Source organism: Syngnathus scovelli, chromosome 21 (genome assembly GCF_024217435.2).
Source record: "Syngnathus scovelli strain Florida chromosome 21, RoL_Ssco_1.2, whole genome shotgun sequence".
NCBI classification, from domain to species: Eukaryota; Metazoa; Chordata; class Actinopteri; order Syngnathiformes; family Syngnathidae; genus Syngnathus; species Syngnathus scovelli.
The window spans coordinates 7,117,159-7,141,004 of record NC_090867.1 but is presented as its reverse complement, the minus strand read 5'-3'; the positions used below and the strand labels follow the sequence as shown (position 1 = coordinate 7,141,004).

The following is a 23,846-nucleotide window of genomic DNA, read 5'->3' as shown; positions in this document are numbered from 1 at the left end:
TCCCTGGCAAGGTACAACCGCCATGCAAACACGCTGACAATGAAGTTTTTATATTGAGACCAATAAAAGAATAAAAATAGGGAAAAAGGGCGGGCAGAAAAAGGAGCCAAGAAACACGCCGTGTGAAAATGTGTACGGCGTTCGCAAGGTGATACGCGGCTCGCGAAATGAAGCGACTTTAATTAGATTTCACACACGCGGCAAAGCATCGAATCCATCCGAGTGGGTGGGAACACGCGACGCTACCGATAACTGAACGCCTCGTTTTCGTTTTTTTTTTTAATTAACATTCCCGAGGATGCTGAACGTGGGCGACCAGAGCGGCGCGACAGAGTCCAAAAAAAAATCTGATCGAAGTTTTCAATCCAAGTTTCGATTTGATAGCGTGACCTACTCAACTTAACAAACGCTGGCAAACAAACTCATTGGTCTCCCACCTCGGGAAACAAGGAACCCTCAGTGCGAGCGCGGCGCCGCACGTGGGTACCGCCCGCCCGGCAAAAATCAACATTCCCCCGACGTCCGTGTTGAGCCCAATCTTTCCCGCAGCACTGTTTAAGTCTCGTCTGCCCCAATTCCGTGGATAAAAAGTCGATTTTACAGACCGTGTAAAAGGAGAGTTTAATATCTAAGAAAAGGTCCACGTTTAACAAGCAGCATAAAATGAGCTCTGGAGGCCATTTTGGATTTTCAGTCTGTTATTCAGTCTGAAGAACAATTTGGAAAGACTGTAGTTTGTCTTTCATACCACAAAATAAAAAATAGCAAACAATTGTTACTTGGGTTTCCCCATTTCCCGTCCAGTTGACTTCCCCTTCCCGTTGTTGTATCCTCTTCTTTGGTGTTGCGATCGCCTGCATGTAATATTCACGCGTGGGCCTCGGACAAACAAGAAAATGGCCCCCGAGGCGAGCGCCAAACGAGCGAGGACCGAAAACAATCATCATCAGGAGGAACATTACAAAAAAAAACAAATAATAATAAAAAAGCCAGTTGTGATTTGCGTAAAAGTCAAACGGCGGCAGCGGCGGGAGGTCGGACGCGAGTTTACTCAGCCCGACTCGGATTGAATGAAGTGACAACTCATGGGCGGAGGAGGAGGAGGGTGGAGAAGACGGCTTAATGTCGCACAATGTCGCCGTTGTGACGGCGGGGTGGAGACACGGCTTCTTCTGTCGTTCATCCCCGGGGTTAATTAACAGGAAAAGGTGGTGAGGGAGAAGAATTGAAGCCCCCTCCCCCGAAATGTTAAAGAAGTTGTCACACCAAAGAACATTGTGCCATCCCTTCAAAAATGACAAAGAATTGCTCCTTTTCCTTCCTAATGCAAAATGGAATCCATTCACTCTTCTGCCTTTGTGTTTTTCACGGAGGAACCTTCCCACTAACCGTTAGCATATGCCCGCGCGCTAAGCGAATTTTTCTTTGGCCTCATCAAATATTCACAATTACAAACAAGAGTGAAACTCCTCATGCTTGGCGTTTATGTTTAATTAATGGCCTGGCTTTTTTTTTTTCTTTCCTACCTTGTAGTTTCTCTTGTTCCACATTCCAGCCACTCAACTCCCACGATGTTTAAGCGCCTAGATTTGCTGATAAATGACCGCGGCGGTATCGCGTCTCCCCGCGGTCGCATTGTGGCGGAAAAATCCCGCAAGTGATTCGGAAGAGTTCATTAAGCTGTTCATTTTGACGCGCAACAATTTGAAATTTCCGACAGGTACGACCGATGACGGTCACTTGTTACCCGACCAAAAGTTTCTTCAAAGTACTTTTCGTGCGCCATTAAGGAGAACACCCTGGAGCAGGGCCCCGGCGTACGGCGGCGAACGCAGGCGAAGGCTTGTTTGTGGAGCCGTTCATGTGTTTGTTCCACCCCTGCAGCCTATCATCGGGATGAAAGGCGCCGGGAGCGGCCGCACGCGGCTCGATCAATGCGCGGAAAACAAACACTCGCTGCGATGCGGGTCAGAGCGGCTCTTTCATGTTCCTCGTGTTCGCACAACAAAGTACACAATCCATACCATGCGGCCGTTTCATCATCTTCCTCCGATTGCCGACGACAAACAAGCAGATGAAACGCAGGAGTGGGCGCTTCCCTTTTTTTCCGGGCCATCCCCGCCTTTGTCGCCGTTCGACTCAGGTGAAAAGCGAGATGAAGTCGTACGAGACTGGAGGGAAGTTTCAAAGAACACTCCAGAGACGACGCTGAAAAGCCAAACGGGGCTTTTGAACTGACTGAACCAACTTGGATGAGATGAAGAAGAAGTGGCGTTCCCACTCTGGCTACCGTTCAAACAAACACTTTTCATCGTTTTTTTTTCCCATTCCTTCATTGTTTCTTTAATTTCGTCCTTCCGTTCATCAATCATCTTTTCCATGACTTGCCGTCTGTGCAACCCCACGTCCGTCCTTCCCATTGATCTCTCCATCTTATCTGCCCAAACATAAACATCTATCTCTCCCTCCATCATCCATCTGTCAAAAATCAATCATGTCCATGACTTCACCTGAACATCAATCAGTACATCCACAAATTTGTTATTATTCCATGCAGTTAGGAAATTAATTACTGCCTCAGACTAATGACCATTTGCATATAATATTTTTTTTCCACCCCCGACTTGTTTTTTAAAATGTATTTCTTTTTTGAAGGAAAAACAATGCCTTTCTCGCATGTCATTTATCTCAGCACGGGCGCCATTTTAAAACGATGTCTTGGGGCATTTTTATCAGTTTTGCGCTGACAGCTTGACTGATCACGCGCGGCGGGTGATAGCAATAATTTATTCCCAAACTGCGGAATACTCTGAAATATTTGTATGAATAGGCTGACGGAATATTGACAAGCGGGAAGGGCTTGCGCTTACAGAAGAGCTTCAAATTCAGATGATTATTGATGTTTGTCATTCAAATTTGAAATGATGAGCATTAGCAAAAAAACGGTTTGGGCCCGGGGTCCTCCGTCGTCGGTGACGGACGGACACCCGCCGCAACTGCGACCCCGGGAGGGGAGAAGACAAACGGGTATGCGGTAAAATGTCTTTTTGTTGCCCCGAGCGAGGAGTTTATGAGGAAGTGCCAAATGAGATAGCGGCACATCAAACGTGTCCGCAGGGGGCGGCGGGTGGGGTGGGGAAGGGCGACACCATAGTGACATGCTGAAGGCATCCACAAATCTTTGAGAGACACCCTTCACGGCAAGCTAATGGATTTAGCCTCCTATGCTACAAGGCGAAATGCTACTTTGATCTAGTTTGGTCCACTACGGCCTGGCATTTTGCTCATACGATTATGTAAATCACAAACAAAAAAAAACAGGACTTGGATTCATTCATTCATCCAGTGGCCGGCCGAGGATGACACGTGGCATCATTCAAGTCCTGCGAGAGTGTAATAATAATAAGAGGAGCTGAAAGGTAAGGCAGGAGTACACCTTGGAGGGACAACGGAGCGTCGGATGTTCAATCACGTCGTGCCCGCAGGACGGTACAAGTGGGAGTGACAAAGCATTAGTCTGGCCTATAATCTAGAGGACTGAATAAAAAGCGAGGTGGGGAACACGCTCGATGAATCACACATGCGGGCACCATGTCACTGTCTCCTCCGAGGCCCTGGTGGAGTAATGAGACTGCCGCAGTCTTCCTGCAGCCTTCTACCGCCTGCCTGCCTGCCGGCTTGGATCAACATGAAAATATTCTTCTTGATTATCATTCTAATCTCTAATTATAGAAGATTAGACTTTCTATAATGTGAGGTGACAGAGGGACACCGCTGGGATTGTCGCCGTATAATTTGGTAACTCAACGAGCAAGTTGGAACTCCTCGGAAATCCCTCTCGGATTTTTCGTCGAAATGTTACCTTTAAAAAAAAAACAACAACAACAACCACGGTTGCTTGCTTAAAAGGATTTGGCCCGAAGGAAGGAGTTAAAAAAAACAATAGAAGGTCAACTATTGGATTCTTCGTATGGATCGGAGCCTGAAGGTATACAAAGGATTTCAGAAAAAAAACATTCATCCCGTCACGTTTCTTCCATTTAAAATATTCATGGAGAACTTCACCTTAACGTTTTTTGGACAAGGCCCCGGAAAAAGACCGATGGTTGGTACAGATTGTGGTTTGGCCACATGTGCTGGGCCGCATCTGGGCCCCCGGGCCTTATGTTTGCCACCTGAGTTTCAGATAATCAGGATAAAAGCTACCCGACAGCATCGGGTGCTTAGTATTCAGCGAGCCGCCCAGCCGAGGCGAGATGAGTGAAGACGCCCCGGTGAGCCGCAAGCGGGAGAGATACTCATAATCAGCTAAAAGCTAGCCCCGGCGGGAAGGTTGAGCATCATCTGACGCCATCGCCGCTTGATTGGGACCGGAGCTTTGAACTCGCCGGCACGGCCGAGCAGTCTCCATCTTTTCCCATGACTGACTCCTTCTCAGCTTTGTCACTTGAGAAACGTTCTCAAACAAACTCGGGAACAGAAATAATTCAAAGCAATTTGGTAAACTTGAGCGCAATCGTGTTGGCGGTAAGTGGCCGCACGCATGCGAGTCTTGCATTTTTTATGGGATAACTCGTCGGTGAGGTCAGAGAACATTGCGGCTAAACTCCCACTTTGTTGTTGTGATTTGCGGAGGGAAAGGGCTGCCGAGGCTTTTTTTTTTTTTTCCTTCTTCTCGAAGGGAGGGAAGTCGGTCGACCTTGCGGCGGACGCACAACAATGTGTGTTATGCTAAACAATGATGTGTGTTTACCCGTGACCCTTCCAGTATGTAATCAACTTTGGCAGTAAGACAAATGGAGCCGAGTGCAAATGTGTTTACACGTGTGAGACTTCGGTGTTTTTCTTTTCGGTGTTTTTTTTTTTTTTCCCCCCCGAGATGCAGTTTACAGGGGACCCAATCTGTGATTTATATTTATACCCATGGGAAGTAAGCTCCATTTTTTTTTTCAAACCTTTGAAAACTCAATCAAGTCTTGAAAGTCGACTTTCGAACCCTAAACTGATTCAGAAATCCTATTTTTAGAGTCTCACCCTGTTTTGAAATTTGAAATTCAAATCCAGGCTTGAAAACTTGTCCTGACAGTGAACAAGTACGATGACCTGAGGAGAAGAAGCCAACACGTGTCCGGCTAGTGATTTGGCACGCACTCTGCGCTCCCTAATGCTTTGCCGTGTATTTATGAAGGCTCTAAACGCGGCCATAAAAAAAGCATATAGGCCAGAAAACGGTTATGGCTCCCTTGCGTGAGGTTCCGCCGTTTTTTTTTCGCCCCCCTCTCTTTTTACGACACACAGGCAAATGATGTGCGAGGTTGGCGGCAATTAGAGACGGATGACGGGAGAAGCAAAGGAAGATTTGAAAAGGACAATTCCGACAAAGAATGGTGAGAAAAACCTCTAGAGGTGATGAATGCGAGATGACTCGCGGCCAGCTGCTTGACCGTGTCCGTGGGAAGCGGACCCGGTCTTGCACGATGGATCCTAATCCACTAATGATGCAGCAGCTGTCTTAAACTCATCACTCCTCACCCTCCAAGGTTCTTTTCTGACAATTCTTCCACGCTCCTTTGATCCCCTTCTCGGACCTATCTCCCAACTTGGCCCCCTTCACTTTTCAAAGCCTTTCTCATTTATCTTGACATAGCTGGCGGGCTGTAGCTGAAACCTCCAGGTAAGCTTGGGAGCGTCGGGACATAAAAAAACCTGTCTCGATGCTACAATGTTATCTTGCAAGACTGCTTTGTGTTCCTGATATGTTTGGACTTCCATGTCGTAATCCTTCCACCTATCTTCACGCCTTGTGTAGTCTCCAAATGTCCCACACTTTCCCGCGGCGAGTCATTTTGGACCCCTGCGGGGTTTCAGTCTAAAGAGCGGGGGTGGCGCTTCCCTCGACTAGCTGTGCAAAATGTTTTTTGTTTTTTTTTGCGCAGGCCAGGTGTTCAGTGACACCGTCGGGGACCACGGCCAAGATGAGATAACATCATGTTTTGGCAGCGTGAGGTGACAGATGCGGCTGAATCGGGGGCGTCTTATCGTAATTTTTTTTTTCCAGAATTCCCGTTAAAGTCCTCAAACGTAAAACATAGGAGTCAAGGCTTTTCCACACGATTGAGAAAATTGCCTGAAGGCGTTAACTCAAACATGACACGAACAAAGAAGCAAAAAAATAAAATCATCATTCTTTCCTGTTTAAATTCGAAGACAAGCAAAGATGAATCGCTGGAAGGCATTACGAGCTGATTTCCTGTGACTCACAAAACATGACGGTGACTCACTGCTGACAAAGCAGACGTTTAAGCGGGTGACGGCCCATAAATTTGCCGCTCGAGGAGCATCAGCGTAAATCACATTTGAGGATGAGGCTAAAACTATAACGCGCGTAACGCCGTCGTGCATGCTGATTGTGTGGCTAAGTGGAGACGTACTTCACCCTGACACCTGGTGTCCAAACATCAATTGGATTTCTTATCCGCAGAGCAAACTTGACCAGAAGCACCTCCAGACATTCAATATATGTACGACACTGTCAGGGATTGTGGTTGTTTGGTTACCGCAATTCCCAGCTGTGAGAATTCTCATCCTTCTGTCAAAATACGAAGAAAGTAACTGAATGGAAAAACGCCAAAAAAAAAAAATGCTTTCGGCGTGACGCAAGTTTTATTGGGAACTCTTGAATAACACGTTGGGCCTCCTATGGAATTATTAACGTTGGCAATCTTTGAATGCTCTCGCACACGAGGAAGTCTGTGGAGGGAAAAGAAAAAGATACACGCCGGTGCTAATCTGAAACAGCGATAGCGCCGGGCCCCCGCGCAATGTCAACAAAGTGACTAGCAGGCTGTTGAAAGAGAAGGAAAACGAAGAGGAAGCGCATGAAGAGGAGGGAGACACCCCACCCCACCCCTCCGGCGAAACCTCCGACAAGTCGGAAAAGTAGAAGTGGCATCAAGCGGCGCGGTGCGGCGCTCGCCGCTTGCAGTCAATTTGATATATTAAACAATTATTGAATATGCCACCAAACAAAAGTCAGCGACACAAATAGCCGTGTAAATCTCTGCCTGCTTTCTTAAATTATGGATGAACGGCGTCAATTATTCATGAGGGGGGGGGGGGGGGGGGGGGGGGGGGGGGGGGGGGAGAAGTAGAAGTTGAAAATAAACAATGGACTTTACATGGAAAAGCGAGCGGCTATAAATAAGAGCGCCGTCGCTTGCCGAATGAGTCAGTTGGTTCAAATAGAGCTCGCTGTCATTTACACGGACGACCCGAGCTATGGTTTGGCCGTCTTTGCTAATCTCAAAGGGATAGTTGTTTTGAATATTTAAAATTTTTTGCAGCAAGTGTAATGATCAGTGTAGACGAATCCGTGGGAATTTGAAGTTGGACATTATGGAGGAGGCGTTTCGGGAATGGCAGATAACTTGTGAAGGAATTTTTGCTGATAATGAGATAAGTGGCTCTATTTGTGTGCCAAGCGCGAGTGTAGTGAGAGGCGCGTTCTAAATTTAAATCTGAATCACTGTGGTGAATGTAAAAAAAAAAACAAAAGGCCTTTTGCGCCGTTGCGGGCGTGAGCACAGCCGAGTTGAGTCACGAATCGATTCGCGCAATGATTCAGAGGTTTCGACAAGCGAGACATCGGCGGCTTTGTACTTCTTGTTATCTTGCGGGCATGAAACAAAAGCTGGCAGCCGTCAGTGGTGACCCAGTAAAGTGCACTTCCTTGCTGAGGTGGCACACTTTTGTCCCAATTGCGGGTTCTAATTATGGCACCTAAGAGCTCTCTGGGGCGAAACGGCTGAGGCAAGCTGTCAGCGGGTAGCACGGGTGTTTTACATATAGATTGAATTACCTGGAATGATTCGGCGGCGCAAGGTAAATGAGCGCTATGCTAATGCTACGCAACAACACATACGCCACGGCCGAGGCAGCCAGACGTGTGTCCAATCCGTCTTCGCTAGCGCTTGATTAAACTCGTAAAAGAGAAAAAGAAATGACGAGAAGCAAACGAGCTTCGAGGAGATGAGATTTCCGACAATTGGCCAGCCGCGACCCTGAGATGGCTAACAGGTACGCCTTGGAAAAAATGTGACCAAGCAAGAATGCCATCCGACAAAGAACAGCGCAAAGGTATCAAAAGTAATTATGAAGGCCAGACCGGAGAAAAAGAAGAAAAAGTAGCGTGGGAGTAAAATATGTCGCTCAAAACGTGTCAGGGTGTAATTCCAGAGATGATGATTATATGTCTGAGATGTGACAAAAGGAAGCAAAGTTGCATAAGAGGGTGCTGATGACTTGATTCTGTACGATAATGTTTCTGATTGCTTGGACAATAAATGGCACAAAGGCTGCTACGGTAAGAGCGAGCCCACAAAATGGCAGCCGGGATCCAATTGCAAAGGTCGGCAGCGAGCGACCTCGGTGGTCAGCCGCATTCCTCGCGCCGGGAACATTTGTTGCGGGCGCTCGCGCAGCTTAGCAACAACAGTCCTTTTTGTTCCCTCGTCTTTTTATTATCAGATCATCTCCCAAGATGGCCGCTGTGAACGTTTCATACGTCTTCTCTACCGGTTTGTCGAAACACCAACAATGGCTCCTAATGATGACATTTGCATCCGCCTCGCCGAGCTACATTAAAGCCAAGCAGGAGGCCGATTGGTCCCGCTGGCGGACAACCTTTCTACTCGACAGGCTAATTCAATCAGCTAGCCCAAAGTTAGCAGCTACCTGGGGAGATGATTAAGCCCTGGCGTTGAATTCTGTACTCCAATCAAGCTTTCGTTTCTTTTTTTTTTTTTTCACACCCACCGTGGCTCTTTCATGCTATGCCAAGCAGATTGGCGAGTGATGCAAATAAGAAGAAATCACGCCAGAACAACTTCCATTTTGTGCCATCTTCATCATCGACGTTGCAATAGCGTGATTAAAACGAATAGTTGTGCTCGACTTTAAAAAGCCTCCCCGTTGCATTTCTTCCAGCTCATTAACATCCTCCATTTTAACCCCATGCTAAACATTCCACGTCGCTAGATTAGCTAGCTGTCGCATCCGCGGCGTCGCCTTCTAATTGCGGCCCACGTCAATTAATGCCGCATTCTCGTCGGCGGCCCGGAGATTGATGATGTCACAACACGTGGCGTGATTCATTCCGCCATTTCCTCGATGGCGTTCTTTTAGGGAATACGGGAAACGTCTCGAGCTAGAGGGGTCGAGTGCTAATCGGCTTAGCCGTGCAATTTATCTCCGGCGCCGAGGGCAGGCCGTGTCGCACATTTAAAACACCGGGGATCGGCGACTGCTTAAAACTTTTATTTTGCGCAAGGTAATCATATTGATCTTTCGTATTAGGCATCGACGGCTTCGGTCCAGCTCATCGTCGAGGGAAGGGCCAGTTTGTATTTGGAAGCTTAAAAACTTTGGAGACTTTCATATTAGTCAGATTTGTGTTTTGGAGGATCAGAGCGAGTCGCTGGAAAGTGAATAACAAAGCCTCCGAACGCCCCCCCCCCCCTCCCCTCCCCTCCCCCCCCCTCGCCCACCCGCGACAGCTTTTTGATTGATTTTTCATTCGTCCCAGATATTTCATTTCATTCCTGTCGGAGCTTTTAAATGATTAAACAGCAGGATTCGCCTTTTTATGTCTTCTTTTAAATCTGTGCGCGTGTTTACGCCGATGATCAAGTGGTGCAACTCAACAAAGTTCTCCTAATTTTGCCCAATGAAATGTTTTAATTGAACGCCGCTCGTTAGAAATTCATAAAGTCATTTCGATATTAATAGATTCACCGAAGTGTGCCATTAATGAACGTCCTGCAACCTGGAGTTTTTATTATGATTATTAAAGCCTAATTGAAATGCTGAGGAGTGTTACAAATAAAGTCGACAAACACGCTAACAATACATTTTAAGCGGCGAGTAATTAAGTCGCATGGCGTGTAAATAAATATGTTTATTTATGGATGTAATGTTTCACGCGCGCTCGTGAGTAATTAGCAGCAGCTTTCCGGTCTTTCCGTTGATCACAACAAAAGCGGCGCGTCGGGGAATAATATTTTATCGCAGTGTTTGTACAAGCGCAGAGCTCGGGTGATTTATTGATGCTGTCCTCGTGTAAAACTAGAGTTAAAAATTGAAAAAAAAAATAGGAAGTAACATCTGTCAGGCACAAATGCAAACGTTGGAAGCTAAGATTTCCGCTCCATTCTTCCATATCAACAAAAGTCATTTGTTTGAGTTGAAGACGGGAATAGGAAAGAAAAACAGAAAGTAAAAGCTAGTAGAAGTACTTAGAGGTCTGTAAGTTTCCGGATTTTACCTTAAAAGCTGCTCAAAGTCAACAACAAACAAACTCCGGGTGAAATGAGGTCTAGTGGGGCACTTAAGCTAAAATTAGTTTCCATTACAGATGTTTTTTTTAGGAGGTTTGCAAAACATGTAGGCAGGGATACAAAATTTGGGAGTGCAGATCTTGTCTTTAAGTTCCAAGAGAGGTTCATCAAGGGGTTGTTCCGTCTGAAGATGAAACGGCCGAGTCGGAGGTCGGTCTGTGGCAACCTCCCTCCAGGGTGGTCCGCCTGGAAATCTTTCATCCAAACACCAGGTGACCCCAAGAATGACGGGATGGGGAAACGACTGCTTTGGCTGGCGGGATGTTGTGGGCACAACTTTCTGGAATGTCTGGCCCGTAAAATAGTCACACACGCTATGTAAACCGAGAAGGCCTTTGTGACGGCGGCATATGTCAAAAGAACAGGGGGCTGGGGGTTGATCCAGGGGGGGCTCCCGACGCATAAGAGCCACAATAAGGCCCCAGCTGTTGCCGCGTGACTGACTGATGAGCACGAGCTGCTCTGATTCAGGGAGGGAGTAAGTCAACTGAGCCAAAACCCTTGATGCCGCATCCGTCTTAATACCCAGTTGGCACTTGATGCCTGATGTCGTCAAGAAGCCCCCCCTAACCCTAACCCTAACCCTAACCGAGATTGTTCACAACACGCAAGCATGCTGGATTGGGCTAACAGTGAAGGTTGCAACCTACTTAGGCAACTCCTGGATAAATTAAAAGAAGACTTTCACTAATAAACCGCCAATCGTGACCGTCGCTACCGAGGAATCGTGGAAGGTTACGAGGCATCTCGAGTAAAAATGGAGAGGAAGTGCAAATTCCAGGTGACGGGAGCTCCTTTGTTTCCCCCGAAAAATTCATAATACCAGGCTGCTGTACAGATAGAGAGCGGGAAGCTTTTTCCTCGCACTCATCTTCTTAAAAGAAGCGTCAGAATTATTTGATGTTAATTAATTCTTCGAGTCTAAGAACGCAGCGCGACTAAAAAAAAAAAACGAGTGTCAATCAAGCCACGCACTTTCATGTCTGTCGTGGTTACTTTCATCTCCTTTCTTTCTTCCTCGATGTTCTGGCCTGGGTAAACAGCTCGCGAGCAGACGCGGTTTGTAAGCGAGATGTGCGACCAGGGTTTCCGTGTTGGGGTCAGCTCATCCGTGTCTAAATTTCGGAGAGCCTCCGGTCTCCGGGGAAGCTCTCCACCTGTCACTCCGGATCTACCTGCACCAAAAGAGGATTGTCGCTCCTTATCCGTCGCTGAACATGTTTGAAAAGACGATATCAACAACAAGGCGGGCTCGAGGATTGCTTGATTTGTGTCCATCTTGACAGAGCAGGGAGGTTGGTGACTCAAGCCCCGCTTGATATTCAGCAGGCTGACGTTTCACGCCACAACATCCTGCGCCTGATATAGTGGTGGCTGCGGCGGGAGCGACTTTATAAACGCCTGGTCTTTCCAAACTGCCAGAAGAGAAAGCCAGGGCGATTGACCCGTCGTCGAGGGAACCACACCCCGGTCCGGCGCTAGACAGCCAGTCTGGCTTGAACGTTGCGGTGGAGCTGTGTGACTATATATGGAAATGAAATAACAGGGTTGCTCCTGCACTCCCCCCTTGTAAGGGCTTTGGAGATGGAGACCTCGAAACCAAGCAAAACCTTAAAACAGCAAGCCCAAAACCTCAGTGAGGAGATGATTGCAGAGCAGAACAATGTAAGAATGCCTGAAAAAGGAAGTTTAAATTCAGCTTTGGAATAGCTAACAAAAGATGAAAAAATAACTGGAACACTGCGGTTGGTAAAAAAAAAAAAAATCCTTTTTGTCTTTGGACATCTGGTAAATCTGACGATGAGGGCTTGATATCTCACAAATGATCCCTAGTTTTATTCCTAAAAAAAAAAAAACTCAAAGGGTAACAAGAACATGTCTCTGGGGAGGAGTTTAAATTTTGTTTTGTCTTGAGAAAGCATCTCTCGATTTATCTCAAGGTAACAGAAGCATGTCTGAAATTCCGTTTCTTCTTAAGAATATCTAACAAAAGATACACGCACGATCAGGAAGATGTATTTTGGTGAGGCGTCAAAATCCTTTGTCTTTGGAATTCTAACAAAAAAATCCTGTAAAAATAAAAAAAACTCAATGAACCAGAAATACTCTTTTGGCAAGGAACTGAAATCCTGCTCTACCTTTGAAGGATTTAACAAAAGATCCCGAGCCTTAGCCCGGGAATACTCCAAAAGATAACGGGAACACGCCTGTATGATTTTGGAATATCTCCCGAAAATGTGATTTAAAAAAAAAAAACGACAAGATGCCCGAGTATCAAGAGCAGAATGTTAGCGAGCTGCAGATGCATCAGCATATGCATCAAGTTCCATAAAATGGCTTTATGGTGATGAATAGCCCTCATTTGGCCCTCCAGCTGCCCGTTGCTTTCCGAGCGTGCCGGTGGCCGTCAAAGGCTGGAATATTATTTTCCTGCCGGGAAAGACAGCGGGAGCGATGTGGCCAGAGGCCGCGGGCGAGCGCCAAGTAACTCAATATGTTCCAACCCATGTTTGGACCTTGTGGTACCACCTGTAGGAACTCTGACAAACGTGTGGCCAGAAGCACGATGTCAGGAACATTTTCCGATGTTTGTTGTCTTTGGGTTTCATCCATCGGAACGGTGCCCATTCCGGATCAGCGCTTCGCTGATAAAGCCCGCCGTGCCATCGGAGGCACTAATTGAACACTTGCGCTTTGTTTGACAGTCAAGAGGCGGAAATATCTCGCCACGGGAACCTCGGAGGAAGCGAAGCGCTACTTCCTGCGATAGCTCATTGCTCCGCATGATGCGCATCGGGGTCTTTGTTTTGTGTGTTTGCTCAAAAACTGGCTTTGATAGCCGAACCCTGAACCTCTCTTTGGTTTATACTTTCCACAGTTATTTCCCAATTGTTTATCTTTTCATAGATGGTCATGTAATTATGGAAAAACAAACGGTGGGTTAGCCAATGGTTGTTGTCACGGTCCGCCGCGTTTGAGGCGTCCATCAATCAAGCGGTGTTTCGCAACACGAGGAGGAGAGAAGTCAGAGCGGAGAGGATGCAAATGTATGATGTCGTCTCTCATCCATAAACAAATATGTGCTCCACTCTAGGAGTTTTGCCTTAGGGGAAGCGGGGTGGAGAACTTGCAGGAGTGAAGAGGCACAATGGGAGCAGATCACATCACAAGATGCGTCGTCTTCAAAAAACATCTTTGCTCGGCGCTTGCTTATAAAAAAAAAGGGGCTGATGCTCCCACGCGCCGCACCCGGAGGAGCTGGAAAAGGAAGCCTTTAGCACTTAATTTGAAGGCACTCTCTGTGGTAAAATATTCCAGCAGGCTGACGAAAAAAAAAAAAAAAGTAGGGTTCTGTACTTTCATGCTGAAGAGCAATTTTTCTGGGCTAGCTGACGTCATCACGCATTTTAAGCTGCCTGTGAAAATGATAAAGAGCTCAATAAATAGCCCAAAAATGCTCGGTTAGGTCCGGGATGAGCCAATTTGGTAGAAAGGTAAGATCCCGGAATGAGTCGGAGTGAAAAATACACGCGCTGTATATTGCAGGGCTCCTCTGCTCCGTTTTTAGCGGCGGCGGCAACATCAAGGTAGTTGATGATTAAATATGCCTTCTGAGGACACGCACATAAGATTTGTCACCAAGGCCGCCGCGCAGCTTGCGATTTCGTTTCAAGGCCGCCTCCGACGTTTGATGGCATGAAAGTGAGCGTAATTGGAAAACCGACTCGGTTTCTTTAATGTATGGCCGTCTCGGGCTGCAAATAACCCGGAAAAGGGTGGCTCGGGAAAGGGCGAGGATGCTCCAAGGTTCCCTCTGCTAATGAATGTCACTTAGTGAAAGGAGCTATTATTCCAGGAAATTGCACTGGGATTTGATCAGAGCTCCTTTGCCTTCGATTTAAAAAGAATGACTCTATCCATATAATTGGCCTTGAGCTCAAAGTTTCTCAAGTCACATGAGCCTGTAGCTCGTGACATCGGAATTTTCCATCAGATAACCGCAGACGAAATATTAAGAACAATTCAACGTGACGGTTTTGGGAGCGAAATGGTTGTTTCGTCTCAACTACCAACAAAAGTCTCCAAGGCGAGCCCCTCCTGGATGCAAACGCATTTGATGTCTTTGTCGCATCTGTCTTCTCCATATGGTGACTGGAGAGTTTGGTGCAACAGAGGCAGGTGGTTAACGCGCTTGCTAACGCGCCTGCTAACGAATCCCCCCTGACATTCCGCCTCGTTCGACAATCCGATGACTTGGCTCTTTCTCCTCTCTCGCTAAACTTCGGCTCAGCCCGCAAAGCCTCTGACCTCTGTTATAATCCAGGTGAGGGAACTCGGAGAACCTTCTGGATAAAGCCATCTTGTCGCAATACTTAAAGCTGTGAGTTTCAACATGTTTTTTTTCGGACCCAGGAAATGACGAAACTTTTATAACCACGGACATGAGCAAAGCAGTAAGGTATGAGATGTGAAGAGGAAGACGCGATGAAGCTTCCGGCCTGACCACCAGCTTGTCTTTAATTGGCAGGCCAACGTACGCCTGGATGACCACCGCCGAGCGAGGACGGCCGAGGGGCAGAGCGGGCGCCGCGGCACATGGCGTCAGACTAGCTACATTCCCACGGGCCGTTCCATCTGGCGTTGGGAGTATCTTAGCAGAAGACTCCGTCAAAACACACCACTGCGCCGGTGCCAAGTACAAACACACCGTGGGGGTCAAACGCAAATAAGCCTTGGGTTGCTATCATTAACATCTCAAACACATTCGTCCCCTGACGCGTGCAATCCGAAGACTTACAAAAGACACGGCTGTTTTCCGTTAAACGGAGGCCGACTCCTCCAAATGCGACGCAGCTAAAACGACATGTAACATTCCTCAGTTGCGGTCAAGCTAGTGTCTTTTTGCCCGTGTTTATTTAACACCGTGGAGCCAGACCAAACAGGATGTCTTCAAGGTCGTACGCTTTTGGATGGCAGGTTGTTTGGATTGGAGAAGAACAGACGGGAACGTTATTTTAAAATGTCATAAATATGTCCGGAGATATTTGAATGGATCTGCGGACACACATTGCGGCTAATCGAATTATTCTTTACTATTGTTTTAATCATGAGTGACAGTGGAGAGGGGTGGGGGGATTCTTGAATAGACAAACATAAGAAGAAAATAAAGTGTGGATATTCTTATTGCGGACATTGTGACACATGACAGCTGCGAGGTTAATTACAATTCGTACAACAATTTCATTGTCAATTTACTTGTGTCGCTTTGAGATGAGGACGCACGTTGACTCAATTTTAAAAATATATATATAATCTTGTCACTCCGATGGTTCTGCCTCGAATGAATAACAATGGCGGCTTTGTTGGCGTACAGTGGCGGCTCACCTTCGATGATTTGACACAATACCCCCCCGCCCCACATTGGGCAGACCAAATTGCAAACAAAAGGTTTTTTAATCACCGTGCCCTCAGAGCCCGGGCAGTCCAAAACAAGAGTGGAGAATGCTCGAGTGCGCGAGCAAAGAGTTACAACAGCTGCGGCTTAGCCAACGTCGCGGCCTCTTGTTTCAATTAGTGGGCCGGCATCCAAACCGCAAGAGCGCGCCACGATCGGAGGGAAAATATCCCTCCGCTTTTTTTTCGCCCCTCGTTTCTCAGCCACCGAATAGGCCATCGTGGTTCAGTTAGCGGCGGGCGTGAGGAGGGAGGTTTCAAAGTGACGTTCATTTATTTTAGTGCAGGTAGCATAAATGAACATTTGTTTTGGTCCACTTCCTGGAAAGGGACCGCCTCTCAATTTAACATTCTGGCCTGGGAGGCCACGGGTGATGCCGCCCGTGACTAGCCGGAGGGCAAGTGTACAAGCGCTCATCCATATTTCACACGGGCGAGACAGATGAGGACCGCACGAGGGGGGGGCTCATTCTTAAAAGTGGGAGAAGAGAAAGCAAGGAAGGAGGATGATGATGTCGTGCGTGCGGAGAAAGAAAATATGCCTGTGGCAGGAAAGCGAAACCAGAGCGGCTCATTACTGACCTCAGCATACGAGGGTGGATGGTGGGTGAGGGGGGGAGCAAAGATGTGGAAAATAAAAAGACACATTGCACACAAGGATGGTTAAAAAAAAGATGAAGAAATGATAAAAAGATACGCCAGGGCTTTATATCGTTAGGGCGATTTCATCAGAGGGTGACAGCGGCATATTTTGGAGAGAGGCGTTACCGAGGAGCTCGACGGGTCAGTTAAGCGCAGGGCCGAGAGACGCTCTAATGAGCAGTGGACCAAAAATAAGCCAACTCTTGAGTTGTTTTTCAAACGGACGCTTCCTCGACTTATCTACTTGGAAGAACATAACAAGGCGAGCCAGACTGTGTCCTGGACACCACTGTAATAAAAACACGAGGCCACTGGGTTGCGTGCGGTGGAACGCGGGGTTAGAACCCCCCGTCGTAGGCGCGTGTGTGTATTCGGCGAGCCGAGACTTAACACCGTCTCGCACCCTGACAGCGTAATTGGAGTCAAGGCGAGCGAGCAGAAGGGTGGCAAGCCCAGCCAAAAATGACAAGTCAACAACGAGCCTCGGAGTAGGCGAGCGGCGCTTCATGAAATGGTCTTCTCGGACCAGAATGCAAACGAGGCTTTGAATATTTTGGACCAAGCTGCGGGCAATGTTTGCTTTACCAACTGTTGGGGCGTTGGATGGAATGTTCTATAAATCTATCACGACGTGTAAAAAAAATTCCCCAAACAAGGAAGTCAACCATTTTGTTCCCCCGCTGCGTTGGAAAAAGCTCTCCGGGGTGAGTCATTTCTATTAATCGGCGGATCGGGAGGAAGCATCGGCGAGTTCCTGTGCATTTTCTATTCCTTCTCCATAAATCAATTCGCCGGACGTGTCTTTGGAGGGCAGAGGGCAACGCAATCATCGCCCACGCAGCTCGGCGCCGACAGCTCCCCCGCCTCGGCCCTCCCACTCCCGCTAACAAATTACGCGGCGGCTAGCGAAAGCACATATTAATGAGTAAACAAAAAGCCATTTCATGAGGTCCTAATGGAAATAACAGCCCGTGGGGAAGCGCAAATGTGTTTGCTTTAAGTAGTCGTCCCGCGTATCGACTGCGATACCCTCATTAAGGGCGAGCGGCGATCCCCGAAGGTGCCAGCCAACCGGTCGGCCGGGCGGGCAGCCGGGAAATATTTGTTTTGCGGGAATTGGTGTAAACACACACAAGTAGAGTGAAATTAAACAGGAGGTTGTTCGTTTGCCAATCAGACCTCATGAATCAAGGTGAAGTGGACGGGGGTCAACGAGACGGGAATCTCGGGCCGGCGGACGTCTCCAAACTCTCTCAATTAATGTCACTTTGATAAAGCGCAAAACAGCTTAAGAGCTCCCCGATCAGACGTAATCCGGGCTAATAAGACGATCGCTGGCGCTTTCAGATAAAGGATGAGCTAAATATAGGGAGGAAAAAGAAAAGGAACGTCTTTGCACAGTGAATTCATTATGCGGCGGAAGATGTCATTGACACACTTTTCAGGAGAATGGAAGAGAAGGGATTTGTCATTGTGGGAACTGCGGTGTAAATTATTTCAGAGATACTGAAAAGTCTGATTGCCCTACTCCCCCCCCCCTCCCATTTCATTCCACTTTATCCTCCAATCACTTGATCTTCTAATATCGTCTAATGTATTTGCGAGCCGCCGAATGATTTACGCTTTCTCCTCGTAGCCGCGATATTACATTCCGTTTTGATTTTTTATTCCCCAACCCCCACAAGTCTGGTAAAAAAAAAAAAAAATTGCAATAAAAGGATCATTCGGTTAACATTTTATCATTTTTACTGAGCGAACGTATTGAGTCATCTGTTGCTCTTCCGTGAAGAAAATTGTACAGACAGTAAAATTAAGCGGCTTCGAAAGAACATTTGTTTTGTTTTTTTCCCGGTGCAAATAAAAAAGAAGAGTGCAAAGAGGTAACAAACATTTGTGCTCCATAATTTCATTCTTTGGTCCATTTCCACAATAGTAAGACATTGCGCCAACTCAAAATCAAATACAGAACTAACATTTGGGTGGTGACGTCAACAGAGCATGTCGCTCATGCTCCGAGATCAAAAGATGGCCAAGTTGAAGGAACGTTGGAAAGGTTTTCTAGGAAAGGAAAGAGCTCCATTATAGCAAGAGCGGAAATAAGAGTGCAATCATTAAGGGAAGGACTCGAAAGGTTTCTTGTCATGAAAGTGGACCAGAAAAGGAAGTAGGACAGATGAGTGGCTTTGATACGCTCATCAAGAAGTAGAAGAAGAAGAAGGAGGAGGAGGAGGAGAAGAATGTCTGGCAGCTACTTAAGTTCTATTTGGCTCACTTGCTTTGGAGAGCTTTGCAAAAAGACAAAGCTCAAGATTGCAGGTGCAGAAGCAGGCCTGTGGAAAAAATAAAATGTGAAAGGCACAAATGCAAATTGGTGATGTTAGATATGAGGTGGTGGGTGGGGGGGGCGTCTTCACAGCAGGTAATCCGTCAGGGCCTCCCGTTCCTTATTATGGTCGGCAGCAGCCTGGCGGCAAGATGTTACAGCTCTATTAGCTAACTAATCTGAGAGAACTTCACTTTATTAGCCCCGTAAGACTCCTGCCAAGACCCCTTTTCATCCTTTACGGATCCCTGGGCGCTAACCCCTCCCCCTCCTGTTGACGGTCTACCTCAATCTATCGCCGCCTCCGCACGGATGTGTAACGAAACGGCGTCAAAGCACACTTGGACGATCCTCGGAGAAGTTTTTGAAGCAGCCTTGATTCGGGATTATCGAGCAGGCAAAATCTTTTGTGTCCGAGGGTGAATACATTGACGAGAATCGAAATATTTGAAAGGGGTAAAGTGAGGACTTGTTGGCGCTACGCCGGCGGCAGTCTCGGTTTTTCACGCAGCGCAAGGGCCTCGGGCTGGGAGAGCGTACGGAAGCGTGGTCCGAATCGTTAATCATACCGCAAGAGGGATAGAGAACAACTGACAGACGCCGTAATCAAAACATCAGAGACGCTCGAACGACGTCGGCGGGCTTTGATCGCCGCTTTGTCTTTTCCGAGACGGTTGCGTCGAAAGAACCTCAAGGCGGCCCGAGGGAAGGAAGAATGGCCCACATTGATTAAGTAAACAACGAGAAAGAGCGGGATGAGGGACGATGGAGTCGGATGTCTTTTTGGACAGGATGAGAACTTTGATGACGATTCGACCAGCAGGACGATTTTCAAAAATGAATCTTTTGTGATATATATATTTTTTTTTGGGGTAATAACCGCTATTTTATACATTTGAAAAGCACCTCTAAAATCTTTATTGATTTTGGAAGATTTCCAAGTTATGAGGTAAAAAGATGGTCTCGAAACTTTTCTTGGCCGAACTTTCTTGGCACACTCTACTTGGGCAACACATGAAATGAAGCGACAAAAAACACAACAACAAAATAACTTGCCGGCAATATCCAAAGGATGGAGCTGAAGGGAAAAGTGTCCCCTTGAACGTAATTAATCAATTAGCCAGCATGTGAATCAATAGCTGCTGCCTGCCGGTTTGGCGGGCTGACAGCACTCAGGTGTAATTAAAATTGTAAGTATTGACGGGAGAAAAGACGGATGGAGCACTTCCTGCCCGCTCGGCTCAGCCCTGAGAGAGTGATTATCTTTTTGCGCGCGTGACTGCCGGCATCTGCTAGCTACGGCGTTACGCTGCGGCCGTCGTTGCCTCCGAGCTAGCTGTTAGCGTGCCGCGTCCGAGGTCAGGTAAGGTCACGCGACTAATCAGCCGCCTCTCACGCTGACACCTCCCGTTATCGTGAGGTCACCCCCATTAAGCGACAACCACTCCGAGCGCTAAGTGGTCACGTGCGACGCTAATTTGACGAATCGAAAGAAATTAGCACGGGGTATTAGCAAACATAATACAGCCTAGTTTTGTTTTTCCGCAAAGCCAGCCGCACGAAGAAAATAGATATTAAATTGGTTCAAAATGTAAGCACTTATAGAAGTCTTGATGTTTTTTTTTCTTTCGTTTGGAAATTAAAAAGAAAACAATGAAGTGTCAGAATGTGTCACTTACGCCTCGACTAATAGAAAAACATTTGCATTTGAACAACTCCCAAGCATGATTCAAACCTTGAAAATGACTCATTTGTGAAAAGTCAAAGCACAAGTCACGTTTTAAAAGCAAAAGTGTCGAAACATTGACGAAATGAAGAATGAGTCCCGGCAGCGCGGAGCTTTTAGCGGGTGAAATATTGTTAGCGGTTAACAGCGGGTTTTGCAAACAAGAAAAGGGACGCTTAAAAAGTTGTCAGAATCTCAAAAGGAAAAAAAAAAAGACTTTTTACTGAGCAAGGACTAAAAACATGATTTTCAAAGCAGTTCCTTTCATCTCAAAAAGAAAAACGGACATCATTCGCAACCACCTGGAAGCGATAAAAGACTTATCACTTATCTTTAGGACTGCGTAAAACACAATCTCTTGCCAAATCAAAGCGCCGTACAAATCAAAGCGAAGGCAATTTGGAATGTCCTCTGTCTTTTTCGGAACATGACGACAGCTGTTTGCCGTGTTCGGATTGCGGCGTAATTGCAACACGTTTGCATATGGCTACGTCTGATTAATCCAACTGTCGTGGGGGAAAGGCAAAAAAAAAAACGCCGTGTGATCAGTACCCTCTGATGACATCATCATCGAGTGCCAAATTGTAACCCCTGCAAATGATGCAAAAAAAAAAAATCATCTCTATCAATGCCAACGATGTATAGTGACAACCACAATTAAACGTCAACAATTAACCCCTCCAATCATGTGTTACCAAACATAAATGGTTTGGAACGGATTATGAATAGGTAGATGCAACCTTTGGTAAGTATGCTGCCGACGACGAGGCTAAGCTAAGCCGCAAATTAGACACACGTTGACATTTTATAAAACACCTCCCGTGCAATCATAAGGTTCACAAGGTGACCTCCCGAGATTCCCGGATTTAGATTATAGACAGGCGCAGATCTGCATGAACGCCCCCCCTCCCGCCGAGGCTCCAGCTCGCTTTCTGGTTCATTTAACCAGGGGTGAGGCCGTCGACCACCCTGCTGGTCGCAGCACGCATTAAAGCCTGAAAGTTCAAGTCGGGCATTTTTTTTTTTTTTTTGGAAAGGCGCGTGATGACATCACTGCTGAAGGCTTCCAGATGCTAATGTGGACTTTTGGAGAGTATCGAGTCATTAAGCAGAGAATAAGTCAAATACTGGAAAATGTGACTTGACAAGATTCCTTCAAATGAGTTTACATTGTTAGCGCTAGCGGGAAAAAAAGAAAACAAAAAAAAAAAGCGCCAGCAGCTTCAAAAGCGGAGCAGAATACACAATATTAGCATTTTACTTTTAACATATCAAAGAGAATTAAAAAAATATGAAGTCAAGCAGCTGTAGCAAAACAAGGCTTAAGTACAAAAGGTGCTTTTCAACCTCCGCCACCTCCGCGAAATGTAGCATGAAACGCGAGCGGCAATTGCGCATTTGTCGCTGCGAGTAAATAAAAGCAAAACTCGGGAAGATCTTGTAGCTAATAGCAAAAGGAAACATCAAAAGTCTGCTGAATCATATTTTCCCCAAATGTACTATATCGAGAGATTTGTGAATTTTTAGCTCAACTGACAAGAGAAAATTGCACTGTTCCAAATCGATTCATCAAATCGGTCAGTCATTTCCGGTGAGTTACGCGGGATGGAAACTCCCCCCCCCCCGCGTGTCGGCACGGCAAATGAGAAGCGGCTCGCCATGCAATGAGGAAATTAGGAAGACGCTGGGCAGATCGTTTGAAAGGGGGGGGGGGGGGGGGGGGAATGACATTGATTATTCTGCACCTTTGTCATTCGGGCGAACCCTCCGATGAGCTAGATGGCGCCGCCATTTTGCTCTGACCTTATCTGCACCTGCCACATTCAATTATGAAAGGGACTTTTGTGGCAGGAAGTTCTGGACACTAAGTACTTCTCGACGTTCGGCGGTGGTGTTCTCGTTATTCTATTTGGTATTTCCAAATTTACCGGTTTGCAATCCGAGACAACATTCCTCGCCGGCGGATTTTCGATCATAAGTTTGTCACTATTGAGAATCCCTTCAAGCTCTTAACAGATTGTTTTTTTTTTTTTTTATACAAGCGAAAGCAGCAGAGTACTATTGATTTTGAATTCCATCCAACGTACTAAAAAAACAGTTGAGCTAGCAAAGGTTGAAGGTCAAATTGGTACATGTGCTCTACCTGAAGCTACGAGTTAAGTTCACATGGTCAAAACATGACCAGTCGGACTATACAAGTCAACTTTTTCGAGAGGTTTTCTTTTACCCCCTTCCAGAGATGAGGAGCGAAAACTCATTCCCAAAGTGCTGGCAGCAAAGATTTTTTTTTTTTTTTCCAGGACACAGGTGCTCTGAGAAAGCAGACATCACCCTGCTGTCAATTACAAGGAGTGACAAATCAAAGAAATCACATCCGCCGGTGACGTCTGATGGCTGGCAGGGAGGTCTCGTCGCTTTTATTATCAAATAAAAAAAGAAAAAAGACGTTGGTATCGTGCTAACAAATGACGACTTGAAGAACTCAATGAGGTTCATTTTAAAAGAGACATTGAGACGCGTCCTTTCGATTTGGCTTTTAAGCTTCAGTAAGAGTTTTCAAAAAAGGGATTAGGTTCTTACATCAGTATCGACAACTTAGTCAAGCAAGCCAACAGAAGACCTGCATGTCCGAGTTTGTAAAAAATAAATAAAAAATTAAAGAATTCCCTCAAGGATGATAATAAAAAAGGGCCTTGGAGTACTTTTCCCAAAGAGGCCTGGAGGGCTTATCTATTAGCATGGCTATGTCTGCCCAACAAGATTCCAAGTCCCAAAATAAACCTAACAGAGACCACCACACCTGGAAACTACCCAACAGAACCCGAAAGCCAAGTCGGAGCAATGACCCTGATATTGAATTCAACTAAAATCATGGACTCTGTAGTATTTAAAGACCGGATGAGGCCATCCGTCTCCGCTTGGCGAGACTTGATGGCTCTCCAAGGCCGTTCTCCCGTCGTTAAAAAAGCGTTTCACTTGGTTGATCGTTAAAAAAAAAAAAAAAACGTTCTCTCCCACGCGGGGTCACTTTCAACCACGGGCCAAAATAAAACATCTCCTGGGTGCTTGGTTAAGAGAGCGCCTGAGCGGAAAGCTAAGGAATCGGGCAATGTCGGGACTGTTAATCCTGAGCACACGCGATTACCCGGCTCCTGTAAATGTCAGCCGCTCGGACGTGCCCTCGCGGCTATCCGCCTTGTTTGTTTTTTTTGTTTTTTTTTTAGCGAGAACCATCGAGTCTATCTTGAAACGTAATACCCAGCCTAATCCGAACATCCGAGGTGAGTTGTGGAGAAGATCAGACACC

General features: G+C 46.6%; 1 protein-coding gene across 4 annotated transcripts in view; it reads right to left on the bottom strand.

The window, feature by feature from the left end:
* Window positions 1–23,846, bottom strand: part of sdk2b (sidekick cell adhesion molecule 2b) — an 80,940-nt gene that overhangs the window by 56,344 nt on the left and 750 nt on the right. The window lies entirely within an intron of this gene.